Raw genomic sequence first — 24,141 nt, 5'->3', positions numbered from 1 at the left:
GTGGTTTTTTTCTTCAGTTAAATTTCTTTGAAATTCAATTTGTAAATCTACATAAAAATTGCGAATGATGGAACTGTTCCAGATTTGTCAAATTCTGGATCACCATTATGAAACTATCTTTAGCTCCAATTCTGCAAACGAATTATAAATTGTAATGTTGTGATAGTTGTAATTTAATTTTTTTTTTCACATTTCGGAATGATGAGTTTCGAATATGGAAATTGTAAAATTGAGATTCCAATCAGAGTTTTTTCCCAATGACGATTCAAACTGGATTGCAATAACAAAAAAACTGAATGCAGAATCCGGAATCTGATCCCAGTCATCGAAAATTAATGTTTTTTTAGCAATTTTGAAACCACAACATTCAGAATTATTCTGATCTAAGCTAACCAGATATTTTTCTGCCAATACCCGGGCTGTGCAGTTTCGGGCTATTTATTCCAATATCCGCAAATATTAAAATTATTTCATGAATATAATGAAAAAAATCACTGCAGCTGTTTTGCATATCAAAACACATCATTTAAAATCAAATTTTAAGTTTCCAAAAAATCGTTCATGTTAATTATGATGAAATTTGTTCAAAATAGTAAAAATCTATCGACTGGTTGGGTAATGAATCAATTAATTTTCGGCGATTTTAGTCACGGAAAGATCTTACAACGATTTTTATTTCTTCATCCGACGTTTCGGCATTTATTATGGGTTTTTCAAGAAGTCTATAAATATGATATAATTAATTAAGTGCTTAAAATGATGAACAATATATGGTGTACTCACTGAAATTTCTCGTTTTAACTGTCTAAAAAGTTTTTTGAATCTGCTAAACTGTCTAATCGGGAAATGTAAGTCCAATTGTCTGTGGTGTATAGCAAAAATATTCAAAGTTGAGCTTTCTACTTGTATGCATGATCTGGTTGAGATGGAGATAACACTTTGAAAGTTTTCAAAAAAACGAAAAAGGATATAATAGTGATTTGCACTACTTTAGATGTTGATTTCCACCTAGCCACTACTGATTTTTGTTGTGTTTTGTGTGTTTGATGTATTATTATGTGATTGGTGTGTTTTTGTTTGTTTTTCATGGAGTTGAAAATGCCGGCATAGATGACACTGAGCCCCTCAGAATCAGTCTTCTCATTGACCGTGTTGCCATTCCTTGCAAGGTGACACGTTTCTAACGTTTTTAGACCGGAAGTGAAGTACACCATATATTGTTACACTATTTTAAACACATAATTAACTTTGTCATATTAATGAACTCCTTGAAAAAGGCCGAAACGTCGGATGAAGATATTAAAATCGTTTTAAGATTTTTTCGTGACTGATATCGCAGAAAATCAATTTATTCATTTGTTCAAAATACTTAGACACAAAATACTTATGAATCAATTTAAACTTTCATTTGATTTTGCAAATAAAGTGAACAAAATCGGGCAATACTTGAGAAATCTGGCAAGCTTAGTCTTATTTAATTGAATTTCTATCAACAATTTTATTGAAAGCGGTAGTAGAATTGTCAACCTGGAATAAGATTTCGAGATTTAGGCTTGAGTTGAGATCATTACTCTTGAATCATTTCAGTAGTTTATGAAAATTTCATTAGGAATTTGAAATTTTGAGCTTGAAGAAGAATATTTCGCTTGATATTTTTAAAACCTTGACCCCCAAACCGATAAGTTTAGTTAGAATAAAAACCGTACGTTTTTTTCATAAAATTTGGATTTCAGGTAAACATCAACACTAGGCCAAATCGTATCCTTTCCTTGTGTCAGCCTATTTTTCGTAAGTTTGTAGAAATAACTTAAATCGGTCCTAAAGCATAACATTGATCATTCATCCGTCTCATTTTTTTTATTCAATCTATACATTGACTACCAGTACGTGGCCGGCGCCGTTATTGATAATTGAAGAGAGAGTATATGTTTTGGGCATTATGAATGTGCTGTCATTCCCAGACATCTTTTTTCAGGACTTTGAACAAAATTGATGGCCTCGGTCAATCACGGATTAGCAATCAACGGCGATGTAGAACTTGCCGCGCTTGCTATCATAGAATTTGAAATGAGTTTCTTCTGAAAGTGATTACGATCAAAAGAAAAATTCACATTAAAAATAGTTAACGAAGTTAATTAAAATTGTATACTAAGCATTTTGGGTTCTATGATCGAAGGTAGAAGTAAGCAGTCAATCAAACTAAGCTATGCCAAACTTCCTCAGAGTCTGACATTACACTGAAGATGATCACACATCTACCTTATTATGGAATCTCCCCCTAGCCGAAGAATGTGGACCGCGTGCCATCAAAGGTCAACCGTTTTTTACAAAATGAATAAATTGATTTTCAGCGATTTCAGACACGAAAAAATCTAAAAACGACTTTTAATTCTTCATCCAACGTTTCGGCTTTAATTATACCTTTTTCAAGGGGTATTTTAATATGACATAATTAAATTATAATTAAATAATGCAGATATAAACCAAAATATGAGCGCTAATAATCATAGCAGCTTTGCCTACTAGCGACACGACGTATACGTCGCGACGTTGAAAATCATAACGACGTATCGTGAGTTTCCTAGGAGACTTGCAGTATGTAATTGATGGCCTAAGGGAATCAACAGTAAATAAAAAAAAACAATGTTTGTGCACTACATGGAAATCGCCTACTGGACTGAAAATTGAATAACAAACCAGCGAATGACAGGAATCTCGCTAGTAAAAAGTGTCGCTAGTAAAACTGTCACTATTCGGTTTGGTGCTATACACATAATGTTAAAAAAAAAAGTTTAACCCTTCAGTAAGTACACCAAATATTGTCAAACCTTTTTTAAACACATCATTAAATTATGTCATATTAATAGACTCCTCGAAAAAGGCATAATAAATGCCGAAACGTCGGAAGAAGAAATAAAATCGTTTTAAAATTTTTTTCTTGATTGAAATCAATTTATTCATTACCCAACACGTCGATAGATGTTTACTTTTTTGTCACATATTTTTGTAGCGATTGCTTTTTTTTTCTAGGGTATTAAAAATTTATGATGGTGGAAGGAGGATTTAAAAATGTGAAGATATGGTGTTATAAGAGTTTTTAATAACAAAATATAGAAAGTTTTATATAATCCCTGTCTCCGAATTCAGAAGATACTACGAAAATGTAACGTTTTAACGATGTGTTGAAAACTCTTCGAAGAGGTTACGAGAAGAGAATTTGTGACATTGCAAATCATGAACCTCTTCGCCTTTCCCATTTATCCTCCGTTTCACTGTTATAGAAAAAGGAGCAATTATCTTAATTGTTAGCTGTTCGGTTCAACTTCAGCGAAATTAATTTCCCCGGGAAAGCACCAGTCATTTCCGAAAACCACCATCACACTTGGAAATTGAACGAAGTGGACAATTCCAAGGTTTGCTGTTAGCAGCACTAATTAATATTTGCATTTGAATGAAGCTTTTCAACTGGTGCTATTTTGATGCGATCTTTACGGTGTTTGCGATAAGGCTACAAGTGAAGTAATCTTACTGCAAACAGTTGAAATCTGATGTCGAAACGTTTTGTTAGTTGGGAAGGATTTTGCAACGCATTTCATGAATGTTCCAAAGAAATGTGTCACTGGGAACCATTTTCTTTCATATGGGTGGTGGTCTTCTTCATTGACAAACAATCTAATTGAACACAATGGAATAGAGCGACTTTTTCACTCCTTATCTGAATCAAGCAATGTTCGAAACCATTCCGAGAACAGTCTTTTGTGAACCTTTTACGAAACGAAGAAACAACTCAATTGACAAGAGCGTGTTAAAATCACTTAAGAAAAATTGAAAAAACTATGATTAAATTTCTTTCAAAACTAAACCAGTGACTAAACAATGAACAAAAGTGTGTGACGACATGTAACAGATTCTCACCAGAGAAAATTTGACTCAATTTATGCGGCACAGAAAAAAAACACCAAAGAAGCTCAACCTAATTATTACAATCCGAGGCCTCACAAAACAAGAGACAAAAAAGCGTGCCTTCCGCCAGCAAGAAAAAAAAAACAGGCATTAACTCGAAGTAATTAGTTGTAAATCGGTCAAACTTGAAGACACGCATGGGCTCTCTTTTGCTGTGTTTCTTTTCCTTTTTGTTTATAATTTTAATTTGATTAATAGAGACAAGACACGAAACACCCCGTGCCCGCCTTGGCGAAAACCTGAAGTTGAACTCGTTCCATGCGACACTTGGAATGGAAATTTTACATAAGAAAAATCGAGCTGCTGCTACTTGATTAATAAATTTGGATCAAGCTTGTCTATTTTGGTTGAATTGATCAATATTTTAAAAATAGCCTCAATGTGGCTTACATTAAGCTTCGATTTAACTTCAATTCTAGCTTTGATTATGAGGCTTCGATTTTGAAGCTTCGACTTTGAGGCTTCGATTTTGAAGCTTCGATTTTGAAGCTCCGATTTTGAAGCTTCGATTTTGAAGCTTCGATTTTGAACTTAGCTTTAGCTTAGCTCTAGCTTAGCTCTAGCTTAGCTCTAGCTTAGCTTTAGCTTAGCTTTAGCTAAGCTCTAGCTTAGCTCTAGCTTAGCTTTAGCTTAGCTTTAGCTAAGCTCTAGCTTCTTAGCTCTAGCTTAGCTTTAGCTTAGCTTTAGCTTAGCTTTAGCTTAGCTTTAGCTTAGCTTTAGCTTAGCTTTAGCTTAGCTTTAGCTTAGCTTTAGCTTAGCTTTAGCTTAGCTTTAGCTTAGCTTTAGCTTAGCTTTAGCATAGCTTTAGCTTAGCTTTAGCTTAGCTTTAGCTTAGCTTTAGCTTAGCTTTAGCTTAGCTTTAGCTTAGCTTTAGCTTAGCTTTAGCTTAGCTTTAGCTTAGCTTTAGCTTAGCTTTAGCTTAGCTTTAGCTTAGCTTTAGCTTAGCTTTAGCTTAGCTTTAGCTTAGCTTTAGCTTAGCTTTAGCTTAGCTTTAGCTTAGCTTTAGCTTAGCTTTAGCTTAGCTTTAGCTTAGCTTTAGCTTAGCTTTAGTTTAGTTTTAGTTTAGTCTTAGCTTAGCTTTAGCTTAGCTTTAGCTTAGCTTTAGCTTAGCTTTAGCTTAGCTTTAGCTTAGCTTTAGCTTAGCTTTAGCTTAGCTTTAGCTTAGCTTTAGCTTAGCTTTAGCTTAGCTTTAGCTTAGCTTTAGCTTAGCTTTAGCTTAGCTTTAGCTTAGCTTTAGCTTAGCTTTAGCTTAGCTTTAGCTTAGCTTTAGCTTAGCTTTAGCTTAGCTTTAGCTTAGCTTTAGCTTAGCTTTAGCTTAGCTTTAGCTTAGCTTTAGCTTAGCTTTAGCTTAGCTTTAGCTTAGCTTTAGCTTAGCTTTAGCTTAGCTTTAGCTTAGCTTTAGCTTAGCTTTAGCTTAGCTTTAGCTTAGCTTTAGCTTAGCTTTAGCTTAGCTTTAGCTTAGCTTTAGCTTAGCTTTAGCTTAGCTTTAGCTTAGCTTTAGCTTAGCTTTAGCTTAGCTTTAGCTTAGCTTTAGCTTAGCTTTAGCTTAGCTTTAGCTTAGCTTTAGCTTAGCTTTAGCTTAGCTTTAGCTTAGCTTTAGCTTAGCTTTAGCTTAGCTTTAGCTTAGCTTTAGCTTAGCTTTAGCTTAGCTTTAGCTTAGCTTTAGCTTAGCTTTAGCTTAGCTTTAGCTTAGCTTTAGCTTAGCTTTAGCTTAGCTTTAGCTTAGCTTTAGCTTAGCTTTAGCTTAGCTTTAGCTTAGCTTTAGCTTAGCTTTAGCTTAGCTTTAGCTTAGCTTTAGCTTAGCTTTAGCTTAGCTTTAGCTTAGCTTTAGCTTAGCTTTAGCTTAGCTTTAGCTTAGCTTTAGCTTAGCTTTAGCTTAGCTTTAGCTTAGCTTTAGCTTAGCTTTAGCTTAGCTTTAGCTTAGCTTTAGCTTAGCTTTAGCTTAGCTTTAGCTTAGCTTTAGCTTAGCTTTAGCTTAGCTTTAGCTTAGCTTTAGCTTAGCTTTAGCTTAGCTTTAGCTTAGCTTTAGCTTAGCTTTAGCTTAGCTTTAGCTTAGCTTTAGCTTAGCTTTAGCTTAGCTTTAGCTTAGCTTTAGCTTAGCTTTAGCTTAGCTTTAGCTTAGCTTTAGCTTAGCTTTAGCTTAGCTTTAGCTTAGCTTTAGCTTAGCTTTAGCTTAGCTTTAGCTTAGCTTTAGCTTAGCTTTAGCTTAGCTTTAGCTTAGCTTTAGCTTAGCTTTAGCTTAGCTTTAGCTTAGCTTTAGCTTAGCTTTAGCTTAGCTTTAGCTTAGCTTTAGCTTAGCTTTAGCTTAGCTTTAGCTTAGCTTTAGCTTAGCTTTAGCTTAGCTTTAGCTTAGCTTTAGCTTAGCTTTAGCTTAGCTTTAGCTTAGCTTTAGCTTAGCTTTAGCTTAGCTTTAGCTTAGCTTTAGCTTAGCTTTAGCTTAGCTTTAGCTTAGCTTTAGCTTAGCTTTAGCTTAGCTTTAGCTTAGCTTTAGCTTAGCTTTAGCTTAGCTTTAGCTTAGCTTTAGCTTAGCTTTAGCTTAGCTTTAGCTTAGCTTTAGCTTAGCTTTAGCTTAGCTTTAGCTTAGCTTTAGCTTAGCTTTAGCTTAGCTTTAGCTTAGCTTTAGCTTAGCTTTAGCTTAGCTTTAGCTTAGCTTTAGCTTAGCTTTAGCTTAGCTTTAGCTTAGCTTTAGCTTAGCTTTAGCTTAGCTTTAGCTTAGCTTTAGCTTAGCTTTAGCTTAGCTTTAGCTTAGCTTTAGCTTAGCTTTAGCTTAGCTTTAGCTTAGCTTTAGCTTAGCTTTAGCTTAGCTTTAGCTTAGCTTTAGCTTAGCTTTAGCTTAGCTTTAGCTTAGCTTTAGCTTAGCTTTAGCTTAGCTTTAGCTTAGCTTTAGCTTAGCTTTAGCTTAGCTTAGCTTTAGCTTAGCTTTAGCTTAGCTTTAGCTTAGCTTTAGCTTAGCTTTAGCTTAGCTTTAGCTTAGCTTTAGCTTAGCTTTAGCTTAGCTTTAGCTTAGCTTTAGCTTAGCTTTAGCTTAGCTTTAGCTTAGCTTTAGCTTAGCTTTAGCTTAGCTTTAGCTTAGCTTTAGCTTAGCTTTAGCTTAGCTTTAGCTTAGCTTTAGCTTAGCTTTAGCTTAGCTTTAGCTTAGCTTTAGCTTAGCTTTAGCTTAGCTTTAGCTTAGCTTTAGCTTAGCTTTAGCTTAGCTTTCGCTTAGCTTTAGCTTAGCTTTAGCTTAGCTTTAGCTTAGCTTTAGCTTAGCTTTAGCTTAGCTTTAGCTTAGCTTTAGCTTAGCTTTAGCTTAGCTTTAGCTTAGCTTTAGCTTAGCTTTAGCTTAGCTTTAGCTTAGCTTTAGCTTAGCTTTAGCTTAGCTTTAGCTTAGCTTTAGCTTAGCTTTAGCTTAGCTTTAGCTTAGCTTTAGCTTAGCTTTAGCTTAGCATTAGCATTTGACTAGCATTTGACTAGCGTTTGACTAGTCTTAGCCTATCGTAAGTCCAGTGTTTGACTAACGTTTGACTAGCATTCGATTAGTGTTAAACTAGCGTTTGACTAGCGTTTGTATAGCGTTTGACTTGTAAAAATCTAAGCTAGCCTTGCGTCAACCTAGTGTTAGATTAGCTTCTGTTTAGTATGGAATTTTTTATCATTACTCACCTTTTTTAATGTTGCGTAAGCCGATTTGACGAATCAAATACACCAATCTGAAATTGAGAAAAAACACTCCATTAATTTTGATCCATCTGAAATACAGGTATAGTTTTAAATTTAACTCCATCATAAACATCCACCTTCCTATCCCTAATCGAGGTCAACGTTCAGAATTGCGTTGTTCAGAGTTCTAGTTTCGACATAGTTTCGATTCGTTCTCATTACCCTTAAACATCGTAACCTCAAACATACCGAGTAATAAATTCATTCAATCCAACCAACCATTCGGATTCCTAACACCTTTTCATAAAAAAAACTGAAGGCAGAAGAAAAAAAAGCAGAACAACGTTAAGAACTTCTTCTAACCTAGCATAGCACAGTAGTGAATGAAATAATTGCGGTCAAATGGACTGAAGGAAAACCCGTAACAACAACAAAGTCATCAAAAATTTTGCTTCCCCGGGTCAAGAAATGTTGGCGTCTGCCCTAGAGAACTACTTACTTAGGTTTGTTGTGCTTGTGGCTCGTGGGCACTAAATTAGAGGAATAAGCAAGAGGGTTAAACACTACTATAGGTTGAACTTATTCTGGTTTTGAAATTAAATCAACTTGGTTTAGTGAAGTTAAGAATTTCTTTATTAATTTTCGAAATCTGATTTTTTGTTTTGATTAAATTTTCATATTTTGGGGCCATCGATGTTCAAAAGAAGCTCTAAAGGCTAGTAGACAAAAAAGAGGTGATGAAACACCACTCCCCTTTTGAGGAAGGAAACGGGCGTAGCGACCAGACAAAATTAATATTTATCAGACGCCGCGGCGTACTTTTTCCGACTTTGTTTAGAGGATGATTTAATTAATTCCTCACTGGCGGCGGCGCCCATCTACGAAGCTTCAAAAACATAGACGCCGCACCAATGTTTGATATTGGTGGACATTGGGGGGTGCCGTCAAGCTGAGGTTTGACATCCCAAAAATGGCCGCGCCAGCCAAAAGGCGGACACGGACAGATCCATTTGCCTCTAGCTAGGGCACTACTTTATTACATAGATTACAACCAACAATGGTGGGTGGTATTTGCGATTTGTCGGACCATTTTGGGTGCTCTCTGTTGACACGAATATTTAATCAGTTTGATTAAACTTTCAACGACGCATTTAGATCTAAATTGATTACAATTCAAACTAAAAATTTTAATAGCCTCAGGTAAATCTACAGATAAATTATCATCCTCATCAGGTTTAAACTTCGAAACCAGTTGAAATCAAGTCGTAAAATTTGGTACCCAATCTAAACTTCCGGATGATGACAAGTGCCTACTGAAGTTACAAGTTACACTTGAGAACTCAAATTAACCTAACTTTTATGACCCCAAGCTAACTAGAGGAGGTAACTTCTTCTGATTTCCACACAGTCGAGTTAAGGAAGCCAAACAACAAATGTACTCTCATTCGGAGACATTAGCCCTGCCCGGCCCCAAAACAATTCGGTAGTTGTAATGTTGAGCAGTGCCGTGTTTTATAGTTACCGACAACTTTTACGGGCCCAAAGGACCGGGCAATAAAAGTGGTTACCGACCTGGTAGAAACCTTTTAAGGTGGTTTTAGTGAAATAAATAATCATGTCACCTGGGGTGAAGCAAGAAGAATGGTTACGGAGTTTTTCAAAGTAGAAATTTTAATGTAATTTTTTTTTTCAAAATATTCACCTTGAATTGAAAGCCTCTTCTATAAGATTTTGAAATTTGTTTTACTAGGTAAAGCCATTTAATTTTTTAGATTTTTACCTGCTTCAATCATTTTTCTGTTGTATTTCCTATAAGTTTTCTTCAATTTTCATTAAGTATTTAACATTTCCTTCTGTTTTTTGACTTTTTTCCATCAGTGTTAGTATTTATCCTTTATTTCCTAGTCTCAGATATTTTTTTCGGACAAAAACAAAATCTTCATCCTACAATTATATCTTCGTTTTTTGCATAAATTTATTCTCGCTTTTGTTCTGTTAATCGGATCTAGTCTTCTTTCAACATTTTCCCTACTGTTTAATTTTTAGAAATTGTTATGAATTGTTTTAAGAAAAGTTCTTTCCTTAAAAACATTTTAAATTTTTTTTATGTTTGTCTTTTTTATTTCAGTTTTATAATTTGTTATTTTTCCATTTTTAACATTCAACAAGTTAATCTTTGAAAATTTACTATCATGTTTTGCTTCCAAGCCAGTTGCCTCCTGAGCCGATTTCCATGATTTCGAGCTCAAGTGTAAACATTGAACACTGATGTACCGTAAAAGTTGTTCAATAACTGTCCGCCATTTTCAACGTTGAAATTAGGTCGCGAATGCCATAAAGATGGTAAAACGACTGTAGTCGAAACCAAAAAACCCCTTTTTTCATATAGTGTTAACTATTTGCTTCTGTATCATAAAAAAGTTTTAATATCTTTGAAACATTTATTCTGAATTTCACAATTTTTATTTCATTTTCAGCTTTCATTTGTGATTCTCTTTTGACAATGTTTTGACAATTTTTATTGATTCTTTGATTTCTTCAGTTTCTATTTGTTATAGTTTTTTTTTACATTACCTGTGTTTTGATTTTAATTTATTTTTCCTTTAGGGCGAACTTGTCTATGATCGGACACCGCCTTTGGCCAGACAACATGGGTTCTTCGAAAACGCATTTTCCTAATAATGTTTTAACACTATCTAAATAAAGTAAATAGCAGCCTGAAACGGTGTTGTTGAAATATGGAAATCCAATCTGTAAAGGTAAACCAATGATAGGTATTGAAAGCTTTTTTCTAGAAGTACGTCAGTCAGTCAGTAGTACGTCGTAAACGTTATTGTTGGTTGGTTATCTTTTGACTACAGTAGATTGGAGATAGCAAAACGTTAGTTCAAACGATATATTACGAAAATAAAAAAAAATGCGATTTTTCTATGATCGGACACCATATTTTTGTCTATGAACAAACAAGGAAATATTCAAAATTAAACATGATTTCAATTTGGTTTGTCAAAAAAAAAATGAAAGGCTTCATAGAATGTTCAGTATTCAAAAAACCGAACCTATATGATCTGTGCAGGTGATTTGAGTCATTTTGCTACGTTTTTGTGCCATTGATGTCGAATTTGGTGAAGACCGTAATCCGGGGTAATATTGATAACTTTTTTCAATATTTTTCGATTATTTTTCCTGTTAAGGAGAATGTGGCATGTTTCATATTTTTAAACCCAGTACTGGACTCCTAAGAACGTAAAACATGGTTGTAGGAATTTATTTAGCTATTTTAAATTTGATTTTAAAATCGATTTCGTCGCTGTTCAGGAATTGAGGCTTTGGGGTTACATTGATCAGTCTCCATTTTGACGGTTTTAACGAGTTTTCTTGATCATAAAGGATGCAAAACACCTTCATAATTGTTTACAAATTCTAATTTAACAATTTCACCTTTCTTTTTAACGTTTTCTATTGAAAAAATTACAATCGAAAAAAACTATGATGCTGCATACATTTATGTGTATGTATTTTATGTATTTCTACCACCCAGCTAGCAAGGCACAGCCGGTAGCAGCGAGCAACTTTTGCTTCGTAACTTGTCCAAGATTCATCAACTATAAAATTCCAAAATGACTTTGAGTGGACTATTCCAAGGGAAAAGAAATGTAAGCAGAGGCACTTACATTTCTAAGTAAGGAAAGGGATAAAATTGTCTCCACCGAAAGAACAAATTAAAATTATATAGCGTTTGATTCGAGCCGTTATAAAGCTAAGCGCTCCACTGGGTGGGGAGACGGACCCGCCCTCAATCCACGATCCCTTGCTGGTGAGGTAGCCCAATGCTCTCCTCAAGAATCGCTTCATTTGGGTGCCCGGATGGAACCCCCCAATACCCCAGAATGTATTATAAATTTATAAGCAATAACAATTAATTACCTAAGAATGTTATTTGATCGAAATATTTTGTTTAATTATTCTAGAACACCTTAATCACAATTTTCACATTCCATATTTTGAAAATTTTACTGATTCCTTAGTTTTCAAGAAAAAAGGCAATTTTTTTTTAATATTTATAAATTACCAAAGTTATTATTTTCAAATATTCGAGTAATATTTCATTTAATTTTCAAAATTTCAGTTTTATTGTTTCCAAAATTAAAAAAAAAAATCTTTTGTTAAATTTGCAATCTTCAATATATTCAAAATTATCTTACTATCCAAATTCCATATGATTGATTTTTTTTTCATCTTCTGAAATAGATTAATTGGCTTCAAAAAATATTAAGTATTAAATTTCTTGAATGTTTCTTAGTTTTCAAATCTTAGTTTCCAAAAAAAATAAAACGAATTAAAAAATTTCAATTGATTGAATTTCTAAAAATTCCAATTATTAAATTTTATAAGTTTGAAAATTTCTTAAAGGAATAACCAAATTCCAATGTTTTAAATTTCCAAACAATCTATGATTTCAATTTCAATTGTGTATTCTTCCGATTTTTTCCGCTTTGATATGAAAAGCTAGTCATGTTCTAAAAGAAAACGAAAAAAAGGAACAATCTCACCAGCTTTCATCTTGCTGCATCAATCTCTTGTCACATCCTCCTTAAGAAACACACTATATCCACGGACACCATGGGAGTGTAGTTTAGCAAAGACACAAACCAATATTCGTTAAATTAGTATGGTGTAACGCTGTGACTCGTTTGTAACGTTCGTTGAATAAAGGCTCTTAATACGCGAAGGGTAAGCTTTTTGAACAAAAGCTTTCAAATCACCTTCTTTGACGCGACGCCGTTTCGGAAATATTTTTCAACCAAGCCATAATACGCGAAAACATTATCAAATCACATAATTTCATAAATATTTCACTTTCTCTACGCACTTCACAATATCACAGAACCGAACAACTATTCAATAGGAATAAATACATCGTATTTCACACGTTAAAAGTAAATTTATATCACCGATTTCGGAAACACGACAAACACGCGGCAAAGTTGCCAGTCCGCTCTTCTATGATGCTGCATACATTTATGGGCAAAAATTATAATTACTGCTAAATAGTTTTAGCTTCAAAATACTCATGAAATTTTACCTTCACACATTCCCCTAGGCCCTTCCACTATTTTCATTTTTATTTTTTATTTAATAAGGGTTTACTCTTGGAAAATGTCCATCCTTTTTAAATATCAAAAATTTATCATTAAATGCATATAAAAATAACACTATAACTGTACATATACAAAGAATAAAAGTTGTTCTTTCACATTAAACAACCAGTTTGCTTCTAAATACTTTTTGATATCATCAGGGAAGCTGTTTGTTTGCGAGCCTTGAAAAAAATAGATATTTTAAGATATATAAATTACATTTTTGCTAACAGAAAACAAATTCCAATACAAACTAGATTTTGTCTATTTGATACTCAAGGCTTTCAAACGTAAAAACAGTTTTCAAAAATTCAAACTATAGACTAAGTTATTGATGATAATGTGGAATAATTCATTTATGTTCAAAGTTACCCCGCTGATCAAAGTTACCCCGTTTTACGGTAATTCGTAATTTCCGACCATAGACAACACTTTTGTAAATGAGAGAAAACTTACATAAAATGATTTGTCTTAACACATGAATATGTTGTGAATTAATTTTTTAATCAGATTCGGTCAAATTTTAAGAAAATTAATCGTTTATTTGAAAAAAAAACACTTTACAAATTATAAGCTTGAAAATCAAATTTAGAATAAAAATGAATACAAAAAAAATTTTTTTTTTAATTTGCTTATTATTAGAGGATATTAACCAACACGTAATTCGTCTTTGCAAACAGAATACCCTCAATTTCGTTGTTTTTCCCTTAATTAAAATTTTGAATTACGTCTCAAAAGCAAACAATTCAATTCTCTATTCTGATTTCTGATTTTGGAAGCTGTGCTATTCATTTTAAAGTTTTAGGGGGATGATCATATGAATATGAATACTCATATCATATAAAATCTGAATTTTGAAATTTAATGTGTGTTTTGATTCTCATTGCACGGTGCCTTTTTTTAGAACAATTTCAAGAAAAAAAAAATCGGCAGCTTTGTCACATTATATAGGAGACTATCCCTTGCCCAACGCACTATTCAGGGAAAAAAAACGAAAAAAAAAATTGTTTTTCAAGATTTGCGATCAAAATACACGAACAAGAAGAACTAAGAACATCAAATTTTACAGTTTTGAGCTGAGATGTATTAATATTTCTTCAAAAACTTCAAAACTTTTGATCAAAATTATTTTGAATAAAAAATTTTGTCAAAAATGTTAAATTTAGAAGAAAATTTGATAAATTACAATACAATTTTTATAGACCTAGTCGAAAAAAAAGCAGTAACACTGTAGCTAAACCACAAAAAGACGGTAATGAAAGTTTTTTTTTTATGATGATTTTGTTCCAATAAAGAAGGTCCTGAAAATGAAAGCGAGCTTTTCATCTCTACAACCAAAATTTCAAATTCTTAAATAAATTTTAGCGATTGAATAAGGTAATTCAAAAGTGAAAATCTGAGTAAAAACTAATGCCAAAACCTCGAAAACTAATCCAAGGTTCAGAATTCTGCTATAGTTTTCCAAAATTTTCTCACTTGTTGATAGAAGCGCAGTTTTGAATATTAATTTTGAAGTGAGATTTTGGAAATTATGGTTCCGTATTACCAAAATCAAATATGTACTACTGTTCTCATATTTAGTATTCTGTGTCCAGTTCAAGATTCTTTATTTACAGTTCGAAACATCAAAAAACAAGAAAAGCTAAATTGAAGTTCTGGTTCAAATTTGATTTTGAGTTTCATTCCAAATTTGATTCATAATTTTCAAAACTTGAATGCATTTTCAATATTTAGATAATAATTTTCCGAGTATGAAACATGAACATCGAAAACCATCCTAAGTTTTTATTTCTTTTTCAGATTCGGAGTTTGTAAGCTAAATTCTTATGCAGAATTGAAACAAAACAAAGCTTTGAAATGGTGATCCAGAGTATAAAAAATCAGAATAAGATTCTTCATTTGAATTTCATATTTAAATTCTGATTCAATAGTCGGTAATTGAAATGATGAATGCAGATTAAAACCCATTGACTTGTATAAAAATATAAAAAAAATATTTATCAATGATTTCAAGAAATAGTCTTACTTTTTCTTAAAATCTCTTATTTATCTTTGCACACTTGTTTCAGTCATGTATTGATCTATTATTTTTACAACAGAAGCAAAATCATGATATTTTACACAAACTCACCTGGAAAAAAACAATTGGAATCTGGTTGGAACCTTTCCATGAGTAGGCATCTCGAAGAATTTGACTTCTTAAATTTGGTTTTAACATAAATTTCTTTGTCAATCAGAACACATCTGTCACATTGCGTAAAAACCGGTTGCACAGATTGCGATCTATGGAACTGCTTATTATAAGTTTTTATCTTGGTGTCTTCTAGTCAGGCAACACTTTTTGTCTGCCGGAAACGGATTTACCATAGTCTTTTTAGTCATATTTGAGATCAAGGGTCCCATCCCTTATCGATGCTTGGATTGATCTTCGTGAGCATCCTAGAATGGCTCCTTGAACTTCTTAACCCTTTAGGCCATGGGTGGCCAACATTTTCAACAGGCGGGCCAAATTTCAGAAATGAAATTGGCTGGTGGGCCAAAAAAAAAACAAATTGTTCCAGAGTATCCAAAAAAAAAAAAAAATATTTCAGATTTTTGATAACGTTCTAAAAAGATTTGCCTAGTTCACATCGAGTATAGAGTCATCTTAATAAATCATTTTTGTCACTTGCATGTTCTTACAATTTTTGCTCCATTTTAAAAATAGTAGAAATATTGCGCAATACAAAATGAATTACCCTCCCAACTTATGTATGCACGTCAATTTTTCCAAGAGATGTAAAACCTCCTCGGGTTTTCCATCCCAGAAATGTCAAATTGCTTTACTACAATGGAGATTTAGCCAATTGTATGGTCTCCAAATATAAAAAAATGATGGCTTATTTTCCAAATTTTTCAAGTTTACCGTTCTCCTTAGGAAAAAATTTAAAAACAAATAAAAAAAAACGCCGAATGGAATTTTTGAAACCACGTATACAAGCTTTTGACATTTAAAAGATTGTTTTTAAAAATAATTTTGATTTTTCAAAGTACGGACCTCAACTCAATCGAACTCTTTTCAAATTTTCCAGTAAATCGATTTGACAAGTGTATTGGGAAAACCTCCTACTATCAGGATGAATACGAATTTGATTGTTTATAATCAAATAAAAGTCGTTTTTCGGAACGATTTATCAGTACCAAACCGGTTCTAGTTGAACCTACTACCAAACTGTAAATTCTGTCAAGTTTCAAATTATTAATGTACATAAATACAGAGCACATTGCCAATTAAAACATATTTTGATTTGGTTTAATTTTCTTAAATATACCTTTTTCTGGTTTTATGTTACGACCGGATGTTGTTCATTAAATATTTTTAGCTTTTTCGGTCTTTTTAGTATATCAAAGAAGTTTTTGTGATCTTTTTCAAAGGAATTATCAGTCTGTTGTTCTTGTCAGTGTCGTTTTTATCCGACGGTTAGGAATCCAGAATTTGCTGCTCGTATTTTTACACGGATAAAATGGAATAATTTTCATCCGTTTTTCTACGGTCCCACTGCAAATCAACGTTAGAATTTAAAAAGTCGTTAAATCGCACTGCACATCAAGGTTAGGATTTAAAAAATCGTTATTTTTTTCAAATTCTAACGTTGATGTGCAGTTGGACCGTAGAAAAACGGATGAAAATTATTCCATTTTATCCGTGTAAAAATACTAGCAGCAAATTCTGGATTCCTAACCGTTGCACAATGGGGAAAAAAGTGTACAAACCGCGAAGAAATTCAATATCTTTCGTGCTACATGACCCAAATCTATGAAAATATACTTTTCTTTTGTGAAAATTTCCGGAGAATCGATTGGACATAGTTTCAAACGCCGCACAAGCTTACGAACGGAGATATAGTGCCTTTTTAACCCCTTATTCCCCTATATTTTGTAAACATTCCAGAAAAAACACTGATTCGAACCAGAGAATTTTGAATGAAAACAGACCTATCGTGTGTAATTTTTTCTGAGGAATCGAATGAAGGCTGTTCTGGCCTCCGCACGCTTCAGAAAATGGAGTTATGGCTGTTTTTACCCTCAATTCCCCTATATTTTTCAATTATTTCAGAAAAAAGCTTATTCGAACTTGAAAATTTTGAACCAAATGGGTTGTATTTTATGTGATTTTTTCCGAGAAATCGAATGAATGCTGTTTGAGCCCCCGCACGCTTTGGAAAATGGAGTTATGGCTGTTTTACCCTAAATTCCCCTCAATTTTTCAAATTGTTAAGAAAAAGCATGTTCGGACTTGAAAATTTTGAATCTTTTGGGACGTATCTTGTGTAATTTTTTCCGAGGAATCCAATAAAGGCTGTTTGAGCCACCGCACGCTTCGGAAAATGAAGTTACGGCTGTTTTTACCCTCAATTCCCCTAAATTTTTCAATAATTTAAGAAAAAAGCATGTTCGGACTTGAAAAATTTGAACCAAATGGAATAAATCATATGTGATTTTTTTCGAGGAATCCAACGAAGCCTATTTGAGCAACCGCACGGATTAGGAACAGGAGTTATGGCTGTTTTACCCTCAATTGCCCAACATTTTTTAAATAGCTCAGAAAAAGCATGTTGAGACCAGATAATTTTGAACCAAAAGTAAAGTATTTTGTGGAGTTTTTTCCGAGGAATCGAATGAAGGCTGTTTGAGCCGCCGTACGCTTCGGAAAATGAAGTTATGGCTGTTTTACCTTCAATTCCCCTACATTTTCAAATTGTTAAGAAAACGCATGTTCGGACTTGAAAATTTTGAATCTTTTGGGACGTATCTTGCGTGATTTTTTCCGAGGAATCCAATGGAACTTGTTTGAGCCACCGCACGCTTTGGAAAATGGAGTTATGGCTGTTTTTACCCTCAATTCTCCTACAGTTTTCAATGGTTTAAGAAAAAATCATGTTCGGACTTGAAAATTTTGAACCAAATGGGTTGTATCTTATGTAATTTTTTCCAAGGAATCCAACGAAGCCTATTTGAGCCACCGCACGGATTGGAAACAGAAGTTATGGCTGTTTTACCCTCAATTTCCCTACATTTTTCAAATAGCTCAGAAAAAGCATGTTCGGACTTGAAAATTTTGAACCAAATGGAACGTATCAGGTGTGATTTTTTTCGAGGAATGCAACGAAGCCTTTTTGACACACCGCACACATCGGAAACAGGAGTTATGGCTGTTTTACCCTCAATTCCCTTTCATTTTTTCAAAAAGTTCAGAAAAACCATGATCGGACTTGAAAATTTTGAACTAAACGAGACTTATCTTATGCAATTTTTTCCGAGGAATCCAATGGGGCCTGTTTGAGCCACCGCACGCTTTTAAATAGTGAGTTATGGCTGTGTTTACCCTCAATTCCCCTACGTTTTTCTGAAATCATTGAAAAATGTAGGAGAATCGAGGGTAAAAACAGCCATAACTCACTATTTTAAAGCGTGCGGTGGCTCAAACAGGCTTCATTGGATTCCTCGAAAAAAATTGCATAAGATAAGTCTCGTTTAGTTCAAAATTTTCAAGTCCGATCATGGTTTTTCTGAACTTTTTGAAAAAATGAAAGGGAATTGAGGGTAAAACAGCCATAACTCCTGTTTCCGATGTGTGCGGTGTGTCAAATAGGCTTCGTTGCATTCCCCGAAAAAAAATCACACATGATACGTTCCATTTGGTTCAAAATTTTCGAGTCCGAACATGCTTTTTCTGAGCAATTTGAAAAATGTAGGGAAATTGAGGGTAAAACAGCCATAACTTCTGTTTCCAATCCGTGTGGTGGCTCAAATAGGCTTCGTTGGATTCCTTGGAAAAAATTACATAAGATACAACCCATTTGGTTCAAAATTTTAAAGTCCGAACATGATTTTTTCTTAAACCATTGAAAACTGTAGGAGAATTGAGGGTAAAAACAGCCATAACTCCATTTTCCAAAGCGTGCGGTGGCTCAAACAAGTTCCATTGGATTCCTCAGAAAAAATCACGCAAGATACGTCCCAAAAGATTCAAAATTTTCAAGTCCTAACATGCGTTTTCTAAACAATTTGAAAATGTAGGGGAATTGAAGGTAAAACAGCCATAACTTCATTTTCCGAAGCGTGCGGCGGCTCAAACAGCCTTCATTCGATTCCTCGGAAAAAACTCCACAAAATACTTTACTTTTGGTTCAAAATTATCTGGTCTCAACATGCTTTTTCTGAGCTATTTCAAAAATGTTGGGCAATTGAGGGTAAAACAGCCATAACTCCTGTTCCTAATCCGTGCGGTGGCTCAAATAGGCTTCGTTGGATTCCTCGGAAAAAATCACATAGGATTTATTCCATTTGGTTCAAATTTTTCAAGTCCGAACATGCTTTTTTCTTAAATTATTGAAAAATTTAGGGGAATTGAGGGTAAAAACAGCCATAACTTCATTTTCCGAAGCGTGCGGTGGCTCAAACAGCCTTTATTGGATTCCTCGGAAAAAATTACACAAGATACGTTCCAAAAGATTCAAAATTTTCAAGTCCGAACATGCTTTTTCTTAACAATTTGAAAAATTGAGGGGAATTTAGGGTAAAACAGCCATAACTCCATTTTCCAAAGCGTGCGGGGGCTCAAACAGCATTCATTCGATTTCTCGGAAAAAATCACATAAAATACAACCCATTTGGTTCAAAATTTTCAAGTTCGAATAAGCTTTTTTCTGAAATAATTGAAAAATATAGGGGAATTGAGGGTAAAAACAGCCATAACTCCATTTTCTGAAGCGTGCGGAGGCCAGAACAGCCTTCATTCGATTCCTCAGAAAAAATTACACACGATAGGTCTATTTTCATTCAAAATTCTCTGGTTCGAATCAGTGTTTTTCTGGAATGTTTACAAAATATAGGGGAATAAGGGGTTAAAAAGGCACTATATCTCCGTTCGTAAGCTTGTGCGGCGTTTGAAACTATATCCAATCGATTCTCCGAAAATTTTCACAAAAGGAAAGTATATTTTCATAGATTTTGGTCATATAGCACGAAAGATATTGAATTTCTTCGCGGTTTGTACACTTTTTTCCCCATTGTGCGTTGGATAAAAACGACAAAAAATATTCAATTTTCCCATACAAAACTAAAAGCTTAAATTTACTCATGTAAACGTTACTTAAAAATTCTGCAAAAAATCACGATTGAGTTTTGAACCAAAACAAAGCTTTTTAGACTTCAGGATTTGAGAACAAATCGACACATTCGTCACATAATTGAATGTGCAATGACCGGTCCGTTCAGCAGCTGGAAGCTTTTCGGAGGCAGTAATCCCTGGTGAGGCCCATAGTACTTTGAAATGTACAAGGCAGGCTATTCCGCTCTCTTTAAACGTATTGGTAAGAGGCTCCGAAAAATAGTTTTGGAAAAAACTGGCAAATGTATGAAATTTATCAGAAAGTCAGATTTGTATAAACATTGACAACCATTAAATAAATATATGAGAAAAATTTGCACTGATGCATTTTAATGCAACAAACAATATTTTATCTTTAGACACAGCTTAAAGTAATATGAAATGGGCTTTTTGACGATTTAAAATCCAAATTTGGTGATATTTTTGGCTTGTGTGACCTTTTCCTGTGCGATTTGAATAAAAATTCTAAAAAATTGACTTTTCGTCACAGAAAGATGAACTTTATTAGATCATTTATCAAGTTTTTGACATAGACAGAAGAAAATATTACTTTGCTTGCTTTAAAAAAAAAAAAAGGACGACGATAAAAACTTCTTTTGAGTGCTTAGTATTTATGGTTAAGATCCGAAAATCCAAAGCAAAACAAAGTTCCCGATGAGCCTGATGAATCAATCTTAAATCTGAAACCCTTTCAAAAGGCTATCGATGGAGAAATTAATAATTTTGATTGCCATTCTATTTTAAACCGCCAAATTTTCATAATTATTTTTGTTAGTATGCACTTATCTGAAATAGGCATTGCATGACTAAGTATGATATTGTTATTTTTATTTTTATACCGAAAATGTTCCGACCAATTGGGATTTTTTGGTTCAATTGTATGTTAAACCAAATCCAGAGATAATCCGGAGAATCAAGAATTTTTTTTTTTGTTACTTAATATTATGTCAAGATTAATATGCTGTAGATTGCTTAGTACAATAATCGCAGTTAGAGCAATTAAATATCGTTTTTATATGAAAAGCGGACAATATCACCTGAAATTGGTTCTGTCCGTCACTAAATCAAAGTCAGGTTTTGTTGTTGTTTTGGAATACATTGAATTTTTTCAATTAATTTGAACTTATCCGCAAACATCCGTTCTTCCAAACACAGACATCAATTTCATCACATTTTTCCCCACGAGAATTTTTAAAGACCTATCAACGATGCATAAAATTTTTTTACTTGTTTCCATGTAAAAATCTTTTTTTTGTTTAAACCGGCGGCGGTACCTTCTTTTTACTTCAATTCCAAATTCTTCTGGAGCTTTGTATATCACAGCAATAACTTAAAAAATTAGAGAAATATTTTTTTTATTTTTGAAACCGTCTTTTCTGCCTTGGACTTTGAATAGTTGTTCAAATTCACTGATCGAAATTTCGGTTTTCTGTGCGTATTTCGAAAGTTAAGATGTGCCATCGAAGCTTTGATTGTAGGAATAAGAAATTTTTTTAACAAAAGAAATTGATGAAAATTGCTGAAATCCTGGGAATAACAATAATTTCACAGATTCTCAAGCAAATTTTATTCAGGAACCTAGGTTCGAGTTTACATCCTTTATTGTGAATATTTTTAAAACATTTAAAAAAAAATTTAAATTAAATTTAAGTGCAACTGGGTTAGGATTTCTAACGCTAGTTTGCGACTTGACGTTGTTAATATGAAATGTTATTTTTTGGATAAAAAATTACAACATTAAGGGTTTTGTCATGATCATGAACACAGTTTTTTTTCGGAAATGTTTATACTTAGTCATGTCGATCTGAAATCTTAAATCGCTCAATCATGTTTATTATCAAAATGAGGAAAGTCATATACGCAAAGGTTCTTCATTTGTTAATGATTTCATTTTTTTTTTTGCCAGAATTTGATTACCAACGGAATTAGCATTTGTCCAATTGAATAAAATAATATTCTATAAAAAAAAAATCAGCTGAGTTAATTTTTCATAAAACTTTAACTATGACAGAAATTCAAAAAAAAATCATCATCATGTGCTCATCAGTTGTCCTCCGACTTTCCGACTTGTTTTTTTGTTTGCCTTTGTCGACTTGGTATTAATTATTGATTTTGAATCGAAAAACCTTGAAGGAAAAGTAAATAAAACTGTTTTTTAAATTTAAAAAAAACCCAATATTACGTTTCTGACTATGATGTTGCATTTGACCGTTAGAAAAAAAACCAGATTGGATGCTAAATAAAAGCCACCAATATTAATGATTGTGGGTAAATTAACGATGTATCGCAGGAAAAGTTGGAGAAATCAATTCAATTTCAGAAAGGCTTGGCCGCACAACAGGATCTCGAGGGATGCAAGTGGCCCGCGGGCCTTGTGTTGCTCACCCCTGTGCTAGAGTATTGCTGTGAATCTTGAGCAATTTATTATCCATTGATTCATCTGCCAACATAAATTTATCAAGCCTGGTTAAAAAAATCGTTAAACAAATGCTCTTGGATTTGTTTTTTTTTTTTTTTTTTTTTGAGAGGAAACTAAGGAGTTTGAATGTATAGTGAACAGTGTGTTTAAGTGTTCTTTAAACTAACTTGATTTCCTAATTCTTATTCCTGATACACTAATGTATTTTCAAAAACGACCTTAGGAAGTAAAGACACTTCTGTTAAACTTCGAAGAATATTTAAAAGGAGATCTTTAATATAGGTATTAAAATCGAAAATTCGCATGGCATATTCAACTATGCTTTGTTTTTTAAAGAACAATTTATTTTACATATTATGACGCATTCAGACATATTTTTTAAGCCTAGTAGAGTTGAGCTTTGAATTTTGAAAGAAACCGCCTCGATTATCGTGATTTTTGTATTTACTAACTATCCCCTTAAAATGATTTTTTTTTTGTAAATTCTTAACTGTTGATTTTCATAAGCTTTTTATTTATGTCCCGAATCGCTCAGTACAGACTCTTTCTCTTATCTGCTCATGCATTGCCTAGAATTGCCTTGCATTCTTCTGCATGAAACCGAATCAGATAAAAATGCACTTGCTCTCGAAATAGATCCAAAACAACACAGACGGCCAAAGAAATAATGGTGCGACGATTTCGAAGCGGGCCATGTTTATTGTACCGATTAACACATTCGAAAGGTGCCGATATTCACAAGTTTAACTGTCACATTCCTTCCGATTATCACTCTGATCTGTATTTGTATTTGCTTGGTGCTATCATAGAATTACCTCGAAAATTTGACTCTAACAAAAGACAGTTTCTCTTGGTTGTCGTTTTTAAATTAATTCTGAATAATTCAACCAATCGGACAATCTTACTTTCTCGAAATGCCGAAACAAATCAATGATTATATACTTTCATTTAAGCAACAGTGAAGATAAAAAATAAATAGAACTTTCGAGAGAATTCCGAGACCACTTGGTTTGAGGAAAGGCTAAGCGATCATTTTTTTCTGCGTGGATTGTTTGAAATTTTCTTTTGGCATCAACATCAAAGTACAATCACAAAGCGATCTAAATGGTTAGTTGATTGTTAAGGTGAGGAAATCTTCAGAGGTTTTGTTTCTCTATTTTTTTTGAAGCTGTAACAATTTAATAAATTCGGTCATAATTTTTCCTTATTTTACTACGCACAAATGGACGAAACATTTGTTGACAAAAGTTTATGTTTGCGGAACTTTAGTAGGAAGTTTGCATAATCAACTGCTTTTAAAAATATGACTGAAAAATCTTTTGGCTTCAGACAAATTTCTTCTTTTTTTCTTCTGTATAATTTGGACTCAAAATACTTCCCTAGGGAACACTAGCGTTTTTTAATCACTTTTTGATGATGTTCCTTATTTTCGTTCACATAATCCTTAAATCAGTAAAATTCAGAGCTTTCAGAAATAAAATTTCGTCAATAATCAATTTCAATCGTCGACGCATGTTTCAAGCTGCAATTTCGCCACCCATCAAACGTTTGTTTCGTATTTACCGTCAGCAAAGCATCCATCTTTAATCATCCCGCCCATTGATTTAAATTGCCCCACAATTTTGGCCGAACGAGAGAGAGAGACCTCTCAAAATAACGATTATTATTGTAACAGTAAATATCCGTTTAGAGATTTTTCTTTTCCAACTCAACCTTCCTCAACTTGTACATATTGGCAAGCAAATCGAATAATACGGTCGTAAATGGATGGAACGAAAACGGCCCTGTTTGGTTGACGACAACCGAATTAGTGCGCTCTTAATGTT

General features: G+C 33.4%; 1 protein-coding gene across 2 annotated transcripts in view; it reads right to left on the bottom strand.

Moving 5' to 3' along the window:
* LOC129743752 (dnaJ homolog subfamily B member 6-A) overlaps nt 1-24,141 on the bottom strand; it is a 263,174-nt gene that overhangs the window by 184,996 nt on the left and 54,037 nt on the right. For both annotated transcript variants that reach the window (XM_055735893.1, XM_055735895.1), the window contains exon 2: nt 7,606-7,652. The gene's annotated coding sequence lies outside the window, so the exon portion shown is untranslated. The remainder of the gene's footprint in view (nt 1-7,605; nt 7,653-24,141) is intronic.

Source organism: Uranotaenia lowii, chromosome 2, assembly GCF_029784155.1.
Source record: "Uranotaenia lowii strain MFRU-FL chromosome 2, ASM2978415v1, whole genome shotgun sequence".
NCBI lineage: Eukaryota > Metazoa > Arthropoda > Insecta > Diptera > Culicidae > Uranotaenia > Uranotaenia lowii.
This window is presented reverse-complemented; position numbering and strand designations above follow the sequence as displayed.